This window comes from Colobus angolensis, unplaced genomic scaffold, assembly GCF_000951035.1.
Source record: "Colobus angolensis palliatus isolate OR3802 unplaced genomic scaffold, Cang.pa_1.0 Scaffold5, whole genome shotgun sequence".
Classification (NCBI taxonomy): Eukaryota; Metazoa; Chordata; class Mammalia; order Primates; family Cercopithecidae; genus Colobus; species Colobus angolensis.
In genome coordinates, this window is record NW_012118487.1 from 3,198,054 (window position 1) to 3,204,205 (window position 6,152).

General features: G+C 41.3%; 1 long non-coding RNA gene across 2 annotated transcripts in view; it reads left to right on the forward strand.

Moving 5' to 3' along the window:
- LOC105524346 overlaps positions 1-6,152 on the forward strand; it is a 16,561-nt gene continuing 10,409 nt past the window's right edge. For both annotated transcript variants that reach the window (XR_001003741.1, XR_001003742.1), the window contains exons 1-2: positions 1-173; positions 5,752-5,855. This is a non-coding gene — a long non-coding RNA (uncharacterized LOC105524346). The remainder of the gene's footprint in view (positions 174-5,751; positions 5,856-6,152) is intronic.

The following is a 6,152-nucleotide window of genomic DNA, read 5'->3' on the forward strand; positions in this document are numbered from 1 at the left end:
GTTAGAACCCCAGCTGCAAGTAAGACTGGAGAAATGGCTCTCAGAGTTCCCACCTCTGCAGTACAGGAAGACACTCCAGAAGGAGTTGAGAATGGGTGCTGAGTGCCTCTTCAGGATGTCTGTCAGACCTCAGGAAACCTGCCAGGAATACCAAAGGGAGTGAAAAATCCAAGGTAAGAATATCCAGAGAATGAAATCTGCATCCCATACCTTCCAGCGTAGATGGGAAAGCAACATATGTAGTGGGAAGAGAATACGTTTTTTGAAATCAGATAAACCTGGGTTCAGTCTGCTCTTATTTGCTGACGACTTTGGGAAATCTCTTTGTATCTATGAGAAAAAGGTTCTTCACATATAAAATGGGGATATTAACACCTTACTTGCAAGGTGAGAATTAGATAATGTAAAGTTTGAAGTATGAAGTACATTATAAGTACTCAGTTATATCAGCCACACCATCTGCATATAAAATAGCTAAGATCCATATTTTGGAGCACTGATTCCAAACTACCCATCCTCTCTCAGGCTTACATGAATTCAAGATTTGACCACTGAGGATCTCAGAGCTCAGACATGTGACCCCAATTTCTATATAGCTAAAATTAGTCTTTCCTTCTCTGAGCTCTCCTCTGAGCCTAATTCTGTTGTCAAGTGGCATAGAAGGAGCTGAGAATTTATTCCTTTCCGGTAGAAGCTGAAGGGGATATAAACCTGCTGGCAGTTAATTTAGTTTGATTTTTGTTTTTTAAGACAGGGTCTTGTTCCGTCACCCAGGCTGGAGTGCCGGCTCACTGCAACCTCTGCCTCCTGGACTCAAGCCATCCTCCCACCTCAGCCTCCTGAGTAGTAGCTGGGAATACAGGTGCATGCCACCATGCCCAGCTAGTTTTTTGTGTGTGTGTTTTCTGTAGAGACAGATTTTCACCATGTTGCCCAGGCTTATCTCAAACTCCTGAGCTCAAGTGATCCACCCTCCTCAGCCTCACAAAGTGCTGGGATTACAGGTGTGAGCCACCATGGCTGGCCAATTTTATTTTTTAAACAACATAGATTCAAACAAACTTGTTAAGCTTCATAAAGCCACCCAGTGGAATTACATTAACTTTTGATTATTGAAGTGATTCTGATTTGCTTCATTCTGGCCATTGATACAGTTTCCCTTGTGGACCAGTTGGCATTATAATGCCCACTAGATCCTGGGATTCATGACATTTTGACTCAACAATTTTAAAACTGGGAATATTTCAACATATTCGTAAAACAGAACCACAAACATTAAGCTCTTGTGCTTTCTTGGTATCTTTCTACCCTATGCTAGAATCTTACCCACACTCAGGACAGAATGAGGGAGCTTACATGGCAGGTGCTTTGTCAGAGCCTAACCTGTGCCAGACATGAGGGCAGGGCCAGGCCTTCTGTGTTATCTGTTTGCATAAACAGATTAACATAGGGGCTGAGGAGGCTCCTGGGAAAAGAGCTAGAAGAGCGTGCAGAGAATGGATCCCAGGAAAAGAATCTAGCCTGAGGATGTGACCAGCTGGGGCCAATTAGGCTCTGAAGGTGGTAGGAGGTGTGCTTGGTACAGTGTCTTGACTGATGCTTGAACCTGTGAAGACACCTGCCTGCTTCAAGGGGTGTGCATACCTTGAAGAGAGAATGGCTGGGAGTGTAAAACTGCCACTTTCAGTCCCGGTTATCCTTTGTGTTAGCCCGTTTTTATACTACTATAAAGAAATACCCAAGACTGGGTAATTTATAAAGGAAAGAAGTTTAATTGACTCACAGTTCCACGTGGGTGGGGAGGCCTCAGGAAACTTACAATCATGGCAGAAGAGGAAGCAGGCATGTCTCACATGGCAGCAGGTGAGAGAAGCCTGTGAAGGCAGAACTGTCAGACACTTACAAAACCATCAGATGTTGTCAGAACTCACTCACTATCTTGAGAACAACATGTAGAAACCACCCCTATGATCTAATCACCTCCCACCAGGTCCCTTCCTCAACAGTGGGGATTATGGGGATTACAACATGAGATGAGATTTGGGTGGAGGCACAGAGCCAAACCATATCACCTCTATTAAGCGGAGTTTTCCCTATAGCTATTTCTTAGTGGCCTGAGCCTGGGTGGCAGATTAAGTAGAAGATGAGAACTTCCCCAGTAATGACAGAGGCATGTGTCCCAGTAAAAGTTCCTAGACATCCTGAAATAGGACTGCATCAGTAGATGCTGTGGTCTGAATGTTTATGTCCCCTCGAAATTCGTATGTTGAAACACAATCTCCAATGCAATAGTATTAAGAGGGGGGGCCTTTGAGAGATGATTAGGTCATGAGGACTCCACCCTTATGAATGGGTTAATGCCCTTATTAAAAAGGCCGGAGGAAGCTTGGTTGCCCCTTTCACCATGTGAGGACAGATAGAAGGTGCCATTTATGAGGAACATGTCCTCCCCAGACACCGAATCTGCTGATGCCTTGATCTTGGACTTCCCAGCCACCAGAACTGTGAGAAATAAATGTCTATTGCTTATGAATTACCGAGTCTGAGGTACTTTGTTACAGTAGCCCAAACTGACTAAGACAGCAGGGAAAGCAGAAGCCTTAGCTAAGGAATGAAAATTGCCTAAAAGCAGAAACGCAGTAGGTAGTCTGCTGGCCCAGGCAGTGGCAGCTCCAGGGCTAGGGAGGGCAGAAGTGTACTTAGTGGATTGACACACAAAAGCAGAGAACCCTGGGTAATAAAGGTGAAAGTGACCTCCAAAATGATAGTGGAGGCTGGGTGCAGTGGCTCACACCTGTATTCCCAGCACTTTGAGAGGCCAAGGTGGACAGATCACCTGAGGTCAGGAGTTTGAGACCAGCCTGGCCAACATGGTGAAACCCCATCTCTACTAAAAATGCAACAATTAGCCAGGCATGGTGGCAGACACCTGTAATCCCAGCTACTCGGCAGGCTGAGGCAGGAGACTCACTTGAACCCAGCAGGCAGATGTTGCAGTGAGCCGAGATTGCGCCATTGTACTCCACCCTGGGCAATAGAGTGAGACCAAAAAAAAAGAGGTAGCGGCAGGGGGTGCTGCTATTGATTTCCTGAGGTTTCATAGGCTGGGCTCTCAAGGTTAGGACTTGAATGTTTAGGACAGCTCATATAGTAGTAATATGACATCATGTGTACCTACAGGTTGGGAAGCCCTGGGACACTGAAATTACAACTGGATAATAAAAACAGAGTTTTTTCCTTGTGACATGACCACTGTGATGTAAAGCTGTATCTCCTTCATTTCATCAAGAAATTCTTAACATTCCCCCCAACTTGCTTTCATCTTTCTCTTCATTGCCAACTCTGTAAGAAGTACCACCCCTTTTCTTTGAATCTGATTCTCCTCCAAGAAGGAATGCTTCTCTGAGGCTTTCACCTTTGCTCACATCAAAGCCCCTACACCGAATAAATACCCTCCTTACATGCCCTTCCAAAGACTCCCCTAATGGACGAGCTTCATCCAACAAAAGATAACTGGGAAACTTCAGCAGAAAGACTGTTGATGAAAATTTGCTGTATTTGATTATATAGCTAAGACTAAAACGGGGAACATGATTGGAATTATACTAAGTAAATATATGTTCTCACCAAGTAGAAAGAATGCAACTAATATGGAAGATGAGGGAAAGTAAAACAATATTGTTTACGATTTTATAGGTATTGGGTGTGAGTTAAATTACACCACTTAAAATGAACAGAACAGACAGTAAAATGTGAAGAAAAAAAGACAAAGGTATCATAAAATATATAAATTCAGAGGTATTGAAATACTTATGCATCAAAACAACTATGGCAAAATTTTACTGATTCAGTATTATGCCTATGAAAATTATTCAGTTCAGTGATTTGAAGAGGGTAAAGAAATGTTTACACATCAGAATCTGTGGAGGGGAGAATGTGTGTCTAGAAAGAAAATGGTATTTTGTCTCATTGGTTTGATTTGTTTTTAGTTATAATATTTCATCGATTTTGAATTTTATAAAAATGAGAGTAGTGTACATGATTTTTATGCTGATGAAGAGAAAATGGATTCAAAAAGGTTAAGAAACACTAATCCAAGGGAGCTTCCAGAATAATTGCGGCCATCTAATTTGGACCTCCTCACAAAACCCTTAAATTCAACAGGACCACAAGATAATCACCTATGGTCCATGCCTTCAGCATTAGTGGAAGATGGAGGATACCACAAATGTTAAGTGACCAGTAAGTAGAGAAACAAACGCCATATTCCAAATGAACTCCCGTCACTTATACCCACTGTAAGCTGTGTGCAGAGAGTGGGAGAAAGAAGACTTAAAATCCCCAGGAAAAAGAGTAAAGAGGCAGGGAAAACTTAGACATAGCATAAACAAAATCACCTCCAGAAAGTAAAAGTTTCACTGCTAAGGGACACATTCACAGCACGGTTAAAGGGAAAGGGATTGAAAATAAGCAGAACCAGAAATAGCAACTTCAAAGAAGCATTGCTTCTTGGGGGGAATCGGATAAACTAAGAAAGAGTAGTGCCCCTTAGAGACTTGACAGTGATGAGAAAGAAGGAACTAAGAGGGAAAAATGGAGGACCTTGCAGAAAGTAGAGAGAAATAAGACATAATGACCCACTACCCCATTACTACCCATTTCTGCACTGCACTGACAGGAGAGGATATTCTTGAATTAAGAACCTGTCCAAAAAACTTTAAATTTAAAAAATCAACCTAATTCCATAAAGAGCTACTATTAGAAGAACACATATACACAAAAATGAGAATCATTACAGTTTAACTGATGAGAATTCTTAACCAAAACCAACCAAAGAGCAGAAGAAAAGTGTAACCCAACATTCCAAACTGAAGTAGTTATCTTCAAACAATGGGATATATTTAGAAAAAAAAAAAACAACCCAGAATCAGAAATTTTATAACTAAGGCCATAATGGGCACAAAATAGGAAGACATGCAATGAGTTGATTGAGCTATGGAATGAAATTCAAGAAAAATACAAAATCATTTCAAAAATAAAGAACAGATTACAAGGTACTGAAGGATAATAGATTTGAACATTGGACAATTTCAACACTGAAAAGCAGCAGTAAAATAATGAAGAGAATAAAGAATGATGTTAACAGGGTTAAACACAAGTGATTGGAATAGAGGATGGGCAAATAAGATCCAACATACATATAATAGGAGCTTCTGGAGAAGAAAAACAAAGCAATGGAATGGAACTGTAATTCAAGAAAACTTTCCAGAAAGAAGAGAAAATATAATTTACATATTGAAGAGGCCCACTGTATATCTAGAAAAACTGACATAGAGAGAATAACTGAGATATTTTTAGGAAACTATGAGGCTTTAAAGGTATACACACACACACACACACACACACACACACGCACACACACAGATAATCCTCAGGGCCTATGTTAGTTTCCTGTGGCTGCTGTAACAAATGACCACAAACTTGGTGGCTTAAAACAACAGAAATGTATTATTTCACTTTGGCCAGAAGTCCAAAATCAAAGTGTCAGCAGGGCTATGTCCCCTCTGAAGGCTCCAGGGAAGGATCCCTCCTTGCCTTTTCCAGCTTCCAGTGGCTCCAGGTGTTCCTTTGACTTGTGAGTGCATGACTCCAAACTCCACCTCTCCTGTCTTCACATGCACTTTTCCTCTTTATCCCTGTCTCTTTCCTCTATTGTCTCTCTCAAATCCTCCCTGTGGCTTTCTCTTATAGTAATACTTGTCATTGAAATTAGGGCCCGCCTGGATAATCCATGATGATCTTGTCTTGAGATCCTTAACTAAATGACATCTGCAGAGACTGGTTTATCAAATAAGGTAAGATTCACAAGTTGCAGGGACCTAGACATAAACATATCTTTTTAAGGCCATTATTCAATCCACTACAGGGCCTCCAGGCAAAGAGCTCAAATTACTTAAAAGGATAAGAATACTAAACTGGCATCACACTTCTCGTAAGCAACAGACAAAGCAAGTCAATAATGGAACAGCCTTTTAAAGGACTTATGAACAGAGTGTGAGCCAATGTTTTTATATCCAGCTAGGCTCTTTCTTTTTTTTTTTTTTTTTTTGAGGTGGAGTCTTTATTTTAGCCATTCATGTGGGCAGTAGTTA